Source organism: Callithrix jacchus, chromosome 17 (genome assembly GCF_049354715.1).
Source record: "Callithrix jacchus isolate 240 chromosome 17, calJac240_pri, whole genome shotgun sequence".
In the NCBI taxonomy this organism is placed as follows: Eukaryota; Metazoa; Chordata; class Mammalia; order Primates; family Cebidae; genus Callithrix; species Callithrix jacchus.
Window position 1 is genome coordinate 46,851,573 of NC_133518.1, and position 12,932 is coordinate 46,864,504.

General features: G+C 38.3%; 1 long non-coding RNA gene across 1 annotated transcript in view; it reads right to left on the bottom strand.

The window, feature by feature from the left end:
- The window catches only part of LOC128929972 (uncharacterized), a 37,368-nt gene that overhangs the window by 5,310 nt on the left and 19,126 nt on the right, over window positions 1–12,932 (bottom strand). The window lies entirely within an intron of this gene.

Genomic DNA, 12,932 nt, shown 5'->3' on the forward strand with positions numbered 1-12,932 from the left:
TTTCACAATATTCCTTTATTATCCTTTTAAATATTAATAGAATCTGTAATAATATTTTCTCTATCATTCCTAGTATTTTAAAATTTGTTTCTCTTTTCCTCTTGATAAGTCTGGATAGCTATTTTTATTTTGTTGTACTTTTTCTTTTATTGCACTTTAGGTTTTACAGTACATGTGAGGAACATGCAAAATTGTCGCATAGGTACACACATGGCAGTGTGATTTTCTACCTTCCTCCCCATTACCTATATCTGGCATTTCTCCCCATGCTATCCCCAACTCCCCACCCACCACTGTCGCTCCCCTATATCACCCCAACAGACCACAGTGTGTAATGCTCCCTTCCTCTGTCCATGTGTTGTGTTCTCATTGTTCAATACCCGCCTATGAGTGAGAACATGTGGTGTTTGATTTTCTGTTCTTGTGTCAGATTGCTGAGAATGATGGTTTCCAGGTTCATCCATGTCCCTACAAAGAACACGAACTCATCTTTTTTTATGGCTGCATAGTATTCTGTGGTGTATATGTGCCACATTTTCCCTGTCCAGTCTATCATCGATGGGCATTAGAGTTGGTTCCAAGTCTTTGCTATTATAAACAGTGCTGCAATGAACATTCATGTGCATGTGTCCTTATAGTAGAATGATTTATAGTCCTTTGGATATATACCCAGTAATGGGATTGCTGGGTCAAATGGAATTTCTATTTCTTGGTCCTTGCGGAATCACCACACTGTCTTCTACAATGGTTGGACTAATTTACGCTTGTATTGGGTGCATATATATTTAGGATCATTAGCTCTTCTTGTTGCATTGATCCTTTTACCATTATGTAATGTCCTTCTTTGTCTCTTTCGATCTTTGTTGGTTTAAGTCTATTTTATCAAAGACAAGTCTGGATAGCTATTTATCAATTTTATTGATCTTCTCAAAAGAATCAGATTTTGATTTTATTGATTTTCTGGTTTTTTTCTCTTTTCTATTTCATTTGATTTCTAATCTGATCTTTGTTATTTTACTTCTTTTACTTACTTTTAGTTTAATTTGCACTTATTTTTCTAGCATTTCAAGGAAAAATGAGTCATTGATTTGAGACCTTTCTTCTGCCTACTTTGAGTTCACTTTGCTTTTCATTTACGAGTTTCTTAAGGTGGAAGATGAAGTTATTAATTTGGCACATCTTTTGTTTTCTTTTGTAGGCATTAAGTGCTATAAATATTGCCTAATTGCTCTGGCTAGGACATCCAGAAGCACACTGAATAGGAGTGGTGAAAGTGGGTATACTTGTCTTTTTCTAGTTATTAGAGGAAAAGCTTTCAACTTTTTCCCATTTAGGATAATGTTACCTGTGGTTTGTCATATATAGCCTTTATTACTTTAAGGTATGGTCCTTCTTTGCCGAGTGTGTTGAGACTTTTTATCATGAATGGATATTGAATTTTCACAAAGATGCTTTTTCTGCATCTATTGAGTTGATCATATGGTTTTTGTCCTTTATTCTGTTGATGTGATGTATCACTTTTATTGATCTGTATATGTTGGACAATGCTTGTATCCTTGGGATAAATCCCACTTGATCATGTGTATTATCTTTTTCATGTGCTGTTGCATTCAGTTTGCTAATATTCTGTTGAGGATTTTTGTATCTATATCCATGAGGGATATTGGCCTGTAGTTTTTGCTGTATCTTTTTCTGGCTTTGGTATCAGGCTAATGCTGGCTCATAGAATGATTCAAGGAGAATTCCCTCCTCTTCGATATTTTGCAATCATTTGAGTAGGATTGACATTGGTTCTTCCTTATATGTTTGGTAGAATTCTGCAGTAAAATATCCAGTCTGGACTTTTCTTTGGGGGAATTATTTTATTACTGATTTAAATTCACTGCTCATTATTGGTCTGTTCAGGTTTTCTATTTCTTCCTGATTCAATCTTGATATATTTTATGTATACAGGAATTTATACATTTCCCCGAGATTTTCCAGTTTGTTAGTGTATAGTTATTCACATTTTGTATTTCTATTGTATCAGATTGCTTCCTTTTTAATTTCTAATTGTATTTGAATCATCTCTCTTCCTTTCTTGGTTATTCTAGTAAGCAGTTTATCATTTTGGCTTTTGTATTAGTTTGTTTTCATGCTACTGATAAAGACATACCCAAGACTGTAAAGAAAAGGAGGTTTAATTGGACTTACAGTTCCATATGGCTGGGGAGGCCACAGAATCATTGCAGGAGGTGAAAGGCACTTTTTACACAGCAGTGGCAAGAGAAAAATGAGGAGGAAGCAAAAGTGGAAACCCCTGAGAAACCCATCAGATTTCATGACATTTATTCACTATCACGAGGGGAAGACTGGCCCCTGTGATTCAATTATCTCCCACTGTGTCGCTTCCACAGCACATGGGAATCCTGGGAGATACAATTCAAGTTGTGATTTGGGTTTGGGCACAGCCAAACCATATCAGCTTTTTTTTTTTTTTTTTTGGAAGAACCAACTTTTTGTTTTGTTGATATTTTGTATTTTTTTAGTCTTTTAGTTTACTTCTGGTCTGATATTTATTATTTCTTTTCTTCTGTTAATTCAAAAATTTGTTCTTGCTTTTTGAGTTCCTGGAGGTACATCGTTAGATTGTTTACTTGAAATCTTTCTGGTTTTTTGTTTTATGTAGGCATTTATTGCTATAATCTTTCCTTTTAGCACCACTTTTACTGTGCCTTGTAAGAGTTGATATGTCATTTTTTCATTTTCTTTTGTTTCAGAAAATTTTTTAAATTTGATTTTAATTTCTGTATTGATCTGATGTTCATTCAGCTGCATGTTTAATTTCCATGTATTTGTAGAGTTTTCTCTTGTGTTTTGCTTAGTAATTTATTTTATTTTTTATTATAAGTTCTGGGATACATGTGGAGATCGTGCAGGATTGTTACATATGTATACACATGCCATGGTGGTTTGCCACATCTATCCCCCCATTATCTATATTATGTATTTCTCCTAGTGTTATCCCTCCCCAATCTCTCAAGCCCCTGCTGTCTCTCCCCTAGCTCTTCCACCCTGCAACAGGCTCTGGTGTATAACGTTTCCCTCCCTGTGTCCATGTGTTCTCATTGTTCAACACCCACTTATAAGTGAGAACATGTGGTGTTTGGTTTTCTGTTCTTGTGTCAGTTTGCTGAGAATGATGGTTTCCAGACTCATCCATATCCCTGCAAAGGACATGAACTCATCCTTTTTTATGGCTGCATAGTATTCCATGGTGCACAGGTGACACATTTTCTTTATCCAGTCTATCATTGACTGGCATTTGGGTTAGTTCCAAGTCTCTGCTATTGTAAATAGTGCTACAATGAACATATGTGTGCATGTGGTTTTATAATAGAATGATTTATAATCCTTTGGGTATATACCCCATAATGGGATTCCTGGGTCAAATGCCATTTCTAGTTCTAGATCCTTGAGGAATCGCCACACTGTCTTCCATAATGTTTGGACTAATTTACACTCCCACCAACAGTGTAAAAGTGTTCCTATTTCTCCGCATTTTCTCTAGCATCTGTAGTCTCCAGATTTTTTAATAATTGCCATTATAACTGACATGAGATGGTCTCTCAATGTGGTTTTGATTTGCACTTCTCTAGTGATCGGTGATAATAGGAATTTCTTTTATTGTACTTTAGGTTCTGGGGCACATGTGTGCAGATCATGCAGGGTTGTTGCATAGGTACTTACATGGCAAGGTGGTTTGCTGCCTCCATCCTCCCCTCACTATATCTGCCATTTCTCCCATGTTATCCCTCCCCTAACCCCCCACAACAGACCCCAGTGTGTGCTACTCCCTTCCCTGTGTCCATGTGTTCTCATTTTTCAACACCCACCTATGAATGAGAACATGCAGTGTTTGAGTTTCTGTTCTTGTGTCGATTTGCTGAGAATGATGGTTTCCAGATTGATCCATGTCCCTACAAAGGACACGAACTTGATGAGCATGTTTTTATATGTTTATTGGCTGCATAGATGTCTTCTTTTGAAAGGTATATGTTCATATCCTTTGCCACTTTTTGATGGGGTCGTTTTTTTCTTGTAAATTTGTTTAAGTTCTTTATAGATTCTGGATATTAGCCCTTTGTAGATGGGTAGATTGCAAAATTTTTCCCATTCTGTTGGTTGCTGGTTCACTCTAATGATCATTTATTTTGCTGTGCAGAAGTTCTTAAGTTTAATTAGATCCCATTTGTCTATTTTGGCTTTTGTTGCCAATGCTTTTGGTGTTTTACTCATAAAGTCCTTGCCTATGCCTATGTCCTGACTGGTATTACCTAGGTTTTCTTCTAGGGTTTTTATGGTGTTAGGTCTTATGTTTAAATCTTTAATCCATCTGGAGTTAATTTTAGTGTAAGGTTTAAGAAAGGGGTCCAGTTTCAGCTTTCTGCATTTGGCTAGCCAGTTTTCCCAACACCATTTATTAAACAGAGTATCCTTTCCCCATTGCTTGTTTTGGTCAGGTTTGTCAGGGATCAGATGGTTGCAGATGTGTGGTGTTACTTCCAAGACCTCTGTTCTGTTCCATTGGTCTATGCCTCTGTTTTGGCACCACTACCATGCTGTTTTGTTTACTGTCACCTTGTAGTATAGTTTGAAGTCATGTAGCATGATGCCTCCAGCTTTGTTTGGGATTTTTTTGTTTTGTTTTGTTTTGTTTTTTTGCTTTTGATTGTCTTGGCTATATGGGCTCTTTTTTGGTATCATATGAAGTTTAAGGTGGTTTTTTTTTTCCCAGTTCTGTGAAGAAAGTCAATGGTAACTTGATGGAGTTAGTATTGAATCTATAAATTACTTTGGACAGTATGACCATTTTCATGATATTGATTCTTCCTAACCATAAGCATGGAATGTTATTTCATCTGTTTGTGTCCTCTCTTATTTCCTTGAGCAGTGGTTTGTAGTTCTCCTTGAAGAAGTCCTTTACATCCTTTGTTTGTTGTATTACTAGGTATTTTATTCTCTTTGTAGCAGTTGTGAATGGGAGTTCACTGATGATTTGGCTCTCTGTTTGTTATTGGTGTATAGGAATACTTGTGATTGATACACATTGATTTTGTCTCCTGAGACTTTGCTGAAGTTCCTTATCAGCTCAATGAGATATGGGGCTGAGATGATGGGGTTTTCTAAATATACAATCATGTGGTCTGCCACTAGAGACAATTTGACTTCCTCTTTTCCTAATTGAATACCCTTTTATTTCTCTTTCTTGCCTGATTGCTCTGGCTAGAACTTCAAATACTATGTTAAATAGGAATGGTGAGAGAGGGCACCCTTGTCTTGTGCCAGTTTTCAAAGGGACTGCTTCCTGTTTTTGCCTATTCAGTATGATATTGGCTGTGGGTTTGTCATAAATAGGTTTTATTAGTCTGAGATACGTTTCATGGATACCTAGTTTATTGAGTTTTTAGCATAAAAAGGTGTTGAATTTTGTCAAAGGCCTCTGCATCTATTGAGATAATCATGAGGTTTTTGTCTTTGGTTCTATTTATGTGATGGATTACATTTATAGATTTGTGTATGTTGAAAATTAGCCTTGCATCCCTCTGATGAAGCCTACTTGATCATGATGGATAAGCTTTTTGATGTGCTGTTGGCTTCAGTTTGCCAGTATTTTATTGAAGATTTTTGCATCAATTTCATCATAGATATTGGCCTGAAATTTTCTTTTTTAGTTGTGTCTCTGCCAGGTTTTGGTATTGGGATGATATTGGTCTCATAAAATAAGTTAGGTAGGATTCCTTCTTTCCGTATTGCTTGGAATAGATTCAGAAGGAATGGTACTAGCTCCTCTTTCTACCTCTGGCAGAATTCAGCTGTGAAACCATCTGGTTCTAGACTTTTTTTGGTTTGTAGGCTATTAACTGCTGCCTCAACTTCAGACCTTGTTATTAGTCTATCCAGGGATTCAATTTCTTCCTGGTTTAGTCTTGGGAGGGTGTCAATGTCCAGGAATTTATCCATTTCTTTTTAGATCTACTGGTTTATGTGCATAGAGGTGTTTGTAGTAATCTAATGGTAGTATGTATTTCTGTGGAATCAGTGGTGATATCCCCTTTATCATTTTGTATTTTATCTATTTGATTCTTCTCTCTTTTCTTTTTCATTAGTCTGGCTAGCAGCCTATTTTGTTGATCTTTTCAAAAATCCAGCTCCTGGATTAATTGATTTTTTGAAGGGTTTTTGTGTCTCTATCTCCTTCAGTTCTACTCTGATCTTAGTTATTTCTTGTCTTCTGCTAGCTTTTGAATTTGTTTCATCTTGCTCCTCTATTTCTTTAATTGTGATGTTAGGGTGTTGATTTTAGATCTTTTCCCACTTCTCATATGGGCAATTAGTGCTATAAATTTCCCTCTAGACACTGCTTTAAATGTGTCCCAGAGATTCTGGTAGGTTGTGTCTTCATTCTCATTGCTTTCAAAGAACATCCTTATTTCTGCGTTCATTTCATTATTTATCCAGTCATCATTCAGGAGCAGGTTATTCAGTTTCCATGTAGTTGTACAGTTTTGAGTGGGTTTCTGCTGAAAGATCTGCTCTGAGTCTGATGAGCTTCCCTTTGTGGTTAACCCAACCCTTCTCTCTGGTTGTCCTTCACATTTTTTCCTTCATTTCAACCTGGTGAATCTGGTGATTATGTGTCTTGGGGTTGCTCTTCTTGAGGAATATCTTTGTGGTGGTCTCTATATTTCCTGAATTTGAATGTTGGCCTGCATTGCTAGGTTGGGGAAGTTCTCCTGGATAATATCCTGAAGAATATTTCCCAGTTTGGTTTCATTCTCCCCATCACATTCAGGTACTCCAGTCAAAAGTAGATTTGGTCTTTTCACATAAACTCATATTTCTTGGAGGCTTTGTTCATTTCTTTTTACTCTTTTTTCTCTAATCTTGCCTTCTCATTTTATTTCATTGAGTTGATCTTTGACCTCTGATATTCTTTCTTCTGCTTGGTCAATTTGGCTGTTGAAACTTGTGTATGCTTTGTGAAGTTCTCACGTTGTGTTTTTCAGCTCCATCAATTCACTTATATTCCTCTCTAAGCTGTTTATTCTTGTTAGTATTTCATCAAACCTTTTTTCAAGGTTCTTAGTTTCTTTGGATTGGGTTAAAACATGCTCCTTTAGCTCAGAGAAGTTTATTATTACCCACCTTCTGACTTCTGTCCATTCGTCAAACTCATTCTCTATCCCGTTTTGTTCCCTTGCTGGTGAGGAGTTGTGATCCCTTGCAGAAGAGGCATTCTGATTTTTGGTGATTTCAGCCTTTTTGCACTGGTGTCTTCCCATCTTCATGGATTTAGCTACCTTTGGTCTTTGAAGTTGGTGACTTTCAGATGGGGTCTCTGAGTGGACATCCTTTCAGTTAACTTTCAGTTAATGTTGAAGCTATTTCTTTCTGTTTCTTAGTTTTCCTTCTAACAGTCAGGCTGCTCTGTTGCATGACTGCTGGAGGTCCACTCCAGACCCTGCTTGCCAGGGAATTATCTGTGGGGGCTGCAGAAAGCAAGGATTGTTGCCTGTTCCTTCCTTTGGTAACTTCATCCCAGAAGGGTACCCACCAGATGTCAGCCAGAGCTCTCCTGTATGAGGGGTTTCTTAGGATATACAGGGGTCAGGTAGCCACTTGAGGAGGCAGTCCATCCCTTATCAGAGCTCAAGTACTGTGCTAGGGCTCTGTTGCTCCCTTCAGAGCTGCTGGGCAGGGACTTTTAAGTCTGCTGAAGTGGAACTCATATCCACTCCTTTTCTCAGGTGCTCTGTCCTGGGAATGTGGGGCTTTATTTATAAGTTCCTGATGGGCTGCTGCATTTTTTCAGAGATGCCCTGCCCAGCAAGGAAGGAGTCTAGTCACAGTCTCCTTGCAGAGGCCTTGTTGAACTGCTGTGGGTTAAACCTCCCGGCAATTTTGTTTATGTAGGCAAGGTTAGAACTGCCTTGGTAATGGAGGACACCCCTCCACACACCAAGCTCAATTGTCCAACGTTGAGCTCAAACTGCTGTGCCAGCTGCAAAAATATCAAGCTAGTGGGTCTCAGCTTGCTGGTCTTTGTGGGGGTGAGACCCACCAAGCCAGATCACTTGACTCCCTGCTTTCAGCACCCTTTTTGTTCAGGGGAATGGGCAGTTCTGTTTCACAGGCATTCCAGTCACCATCTAAATGGCCACCAAGTTTTGTGCTGGAAACCTGCAGTGCTGGTGTTGTCAGCATTGGTGAGAATCTCCTGGTCTAGGAGTTGTAAAGACTGCAGCAAGGCAGGCCAAATTTCAACTCCAGGAAATACAGAGAACACCACAAAGAAAGATATTCCTCAAGAAGAAGCAGCCCAAGGCACATAATCATCAAATTCACTGGGGTTGAAATGAAGGAGAAAATGCTAAGGGCAGCCAGAGAGAAAGGTTGGGTTACCCACAAAGGGAAGGCCATCAGACTCACAGTGGATCTCTCAGCAGAAACTCTACAAGCCAGAAGAGAGTGGGGGCCAGTATTCAACATTCTTAAAGAAAAGAACTTTCAACCCAGAATTTCATATCCAGCCAAATTAAGCTTCATACATGAAGGAGAAATAAAAATCCTTTACAAACAAGCAATAACTCAGAAATTTCATCACCACCAGGCCTGCTTTATAAGAGCTCCTGAAAGAAGCACTAAACATAGCAAGGAACAACTGCATCAACTAATGGGCAAAACAGCCAGCTAGCATCACAATGGCAGGATCAAATTCACACATAACAATATTAACCCTAATGTAAATGGGCTAAATTCCCCAATCAAAAGACACAGACTGGCAAATTGGATAAAGAGCCAAAACCCATCGGTGTGCTGTATCCAGGAAACCCATCTCACACGCAAGGATACACAAAGGCTCAAAAAAAGGGATGGAGGAAGATTTACCAAGCAAATGGAGAGCAAAAAAATCAGGAGTTGCAATTCTAGTCTCTGATAAAATAGACTTTAAGCCAACAAAGATCAAAAGAGACAAAGAAGGACATTACATAATGGTAAAAGGATCAATGCACAAGACGAGCTAATGATCCTAAATATGCACCTAATACAGGAGCACCCAGATACATAAAGCAAGTTCTTAATGACTTACAAAGAGACTTAGACTCCCACACAATAATAGCGGGAGATTTTAACACCCCACTGTATTAAACAGATCAATGAGACAGAAAATTAACAAGGCTATCCAGGACTTGAACTCAGACCTGTACTAAGCAACATAATAGACATATTTACAGAACTTTCCACCCCAAATCCACAGAATACACATTCTTCTCAGCACCACATCACACCTACTCTAAAATTGACAACATGATTGGAAGTAAATCATTCCTCAGCAAATGCAAAAGAATAGAAATCATAACAAACAGTCTCTGAGGCCATAGTGCAATCAAGTTAGAACTCAGAATTCAGAAACAAACTCAGAACCACACAGCTTCATGGAAACTGAACAACTGGCTTTGGAATATAAACAATGAAATGAAGGCAAAAATAAAGTAGTTCCTAAAAACCAATGAGAGTGAAGACACAACATGCCAGAATCTCTGGGATGCATCTAAAGCAGCGTCTAGAGGAAAAAATTATAGCAATAAATGCCCACATAAGAAGCAAAGAAAGATGTAAAATTGACACCCTATCCTCAAAATTGAAAGAGCTAGAGGAGCAAGATCAAAAAAACTCAAAACCTAGCAGAAGACAAGATATAAGATCAGAGAAGAACTGAAGGCGCTAGAGACACAAAAAAAAAACCCTTCAAAAAATCAATAAATCCAAGAGCTGGTTTTTCAAAAATATCAACAAAATAAAACCACTAGCCAGATTAACAAAAAAGAAAAGAGAGAAAAAATCAAATAGATGCAATAAAAAAAGATTAAAGGGATATCACCACAGATTCCACAGAAATACAAACCATTATCAGAGATTATTATAAACAACTCTATGCACATAAACTAGTTAACCTGGAAGAAGTGGATAAATTCCTGGACACTTGCACCCTCCCAAGCCTAAACCAGGAAGAAATCAAAACCCTGAATAGACCAATAACAAGAGCTGAAGTTGAGGCAGCAATTAATAGCCTACCAACCAAAAAAAAAGTTCAGGTCCAGATGAGTTCACAGCCAAATTCAACCAGACATAAAAAGAGGAGCTGGAACCACTCCTTCTGGAACTATTCCAAGCAATCCAAAAAGAGGGAATCTTCCCCATATCATTTTATGAGACCAACATCATCCTGATACAAAACCTGGCAGAGACTCAACAAGAAAAGAAAGCTTCAAGCCAATATCCATGATGAACATAGATGCAAAAATCTTTAATAAAATACTGGCAAATCGATTGCAACAGCACATCAAAAAGCTTATCCACCATGATCAAGTATTGTTGATCCTCGGGATGCAAGGCTGGTTCAACATATGCAAGTCTATAAATGTAATTCACCACATAAACAGAACCAAAAACAAAAACCACATGATTATCTCAACTGATTCAAAGAAGGCCTTTGACAAAATTCAACAGCCCTTTATGCTAAAAACCCTCAATAAACTCGGTATTGACGGAACGTATCTCAAAATAATAAAAGCTATTTATGACAAACGAACAGCCAATATCATACTGAATGGGCAAAAACTGGAAGCATTCCCTTTGAAATCTGGCACTAGACAAGGATGCCCTCTCTCACCACTCCTACTCAGTATAGTCCTGGAAGTTCTAGCCAGAGCAGTCAGACAAGAAAAAGAAGTAAAGGGTATTCAAATAGGAAAGGAGGAAGCCAAATTGTCTCTATTTGCAGATGACATGATAGTATATCTAGAAGACCCCATCATCTCAGCCCAAAAACTCCTGAAACTGATAAGCAACTTCAGCAAAGTCTCAGGATACAAAATCAATGTGCAAAAATCACAAGCATTCTTATACACCAATAACAGACTTAAAGAGGGCCAAATCAAGAACAAACTGTCATTCACAATTGCTACAAAGAGAATAAAATACCTAGGAATACAACTAACAAGGAACATAAAGGACATCTTCAAGGAGAACTACAAACCACTGCTCAACGAAGTAAGAGAGGACACAAACAGATGGAGAAACATTCCATATTCATGGTTAGGAAGAATCAATATCATGAAAATGGCCATACTGCCCAAAGTAATTTACAGATTCAATGCTATCCCCATCAAGCCATTAATGACCTTCTTCACAGAACTGGAAAAAAACCACCTTAAACTTCATTTGGAACCAAAAGAGAGCCCACATAGCCAAGTCAATTCTAAGCAAAAAGAACAAAGCTGGAGGCATCACACTACCAGACTTCAAACTATACTACAAGCCTACAGTAATCAAAACAGCATGGCACTGGTACCAAAACAGAGATATAGACCTATGGAATAGAACAGAGGCATCGGAGGGAACACAACATATCTACAACCATACAGTCTTTGATAAACCTGACAATAACAAGCAGTGGAGAAAGGATTTCCTCTTGAATAAATGGTGTTGGGAAAATTGGTTAGCTATGTGCAGAAAGCAGAAACTGGACCCCTTCCTGACACCTTACACCAAAATTAACTCCAGATGGAATAAAGACTTAAACATAAGACCTGACACCTAAAAACCCTAGAAGAAAATCTAGGCAAAACCATTCAGGACATAGGAGTAGGCAAGGAATTCATGACCAAAATACGAAAAGCATTGGCAACAAAAGCCAAAATAGACAAATGGGACCTAATCAAACTCCACAGCTTCTGTATGGCAAAAGAAACAGTCATTAGAGTGAATCGGCAACCAACAGAATGGGAAAAAATTATTGCAGTTTACCCATCTGACAAAGGGCTGATATCCAGAATTTACAAAGAACTAAGACAGATTTACAAGAAAAAAACAAACAAGCCCATTCAAAAGTGGGCAAAGGATATGAACAGACACTTTACAAAAGAAGACATACATGAGGTCAACAAACATATGAAAAAATGCTCAACATCACTGGTCATTAGAGAAATGCAAATCAAAACTACATTGAGATACCATCTCATGCCAGTTAGAATGGCGATCATTAAAAAATCTGGAGACAACAGATGCTGGAGAGGATGTGGAGAAATAGGAACACTTAACACTGCTGGTGGGAGTATAAATTAGTTCAACCATTGTGGAAGACAGTGTGGTGATTCCTCAAAGACCTAGAAATAGAAATTCCATTTGACCCAGCAATCCCATTACTGGGTATATATCCAAAGCATTATAAATCATTCTACTATAAGGACACATGCACACAGATGTTCATTGCAGCACTGTTTACAATAGGAAAGACCTGGAACCAACCCAAATGCCCATCGATGATAGACTGGACAGGGAAAATGTGGCACATATACACCATGGAATATTACACAGCCATCAAAAACGATGAGTTCATGTCCTTTGTAGGGACATGGATGAACCTGAAAAACATCATTCTCAGCAATCTGACACAAGAACAGAAAATGAAATACCACATGTTCTCACTCATAGGTGGGTGTTGAACAATGAGAACACATGGACACAGGGAGGGAGCACTACACACTGGGGTCTGTTGGGGGGAATAGGGGAGGGACAGTGGGGGTGGGGAGTTGGGGAGAGATAGCATGGGGGGAAATGCCAGATATAGGTGAAAGGGAGGAAGGCAGCAAATCACACTGCCACGTGTGTACCTATGCAACTATCTTGCATGTTCTTCACATGTACCCCAAAACCTAAAATGCAATAAAAAAAAGAAAACATATATGAGGCCAACAAACATGAAAAAATGCTCATCATCACTGGTCATTAGAGAAATGCAAATCAAAACCACATTGAGATACCATCTCATGCCAGTTAGAATGGCGATCATTAAAAAATCTGGAGACAACAGATGCTGGAGAGGA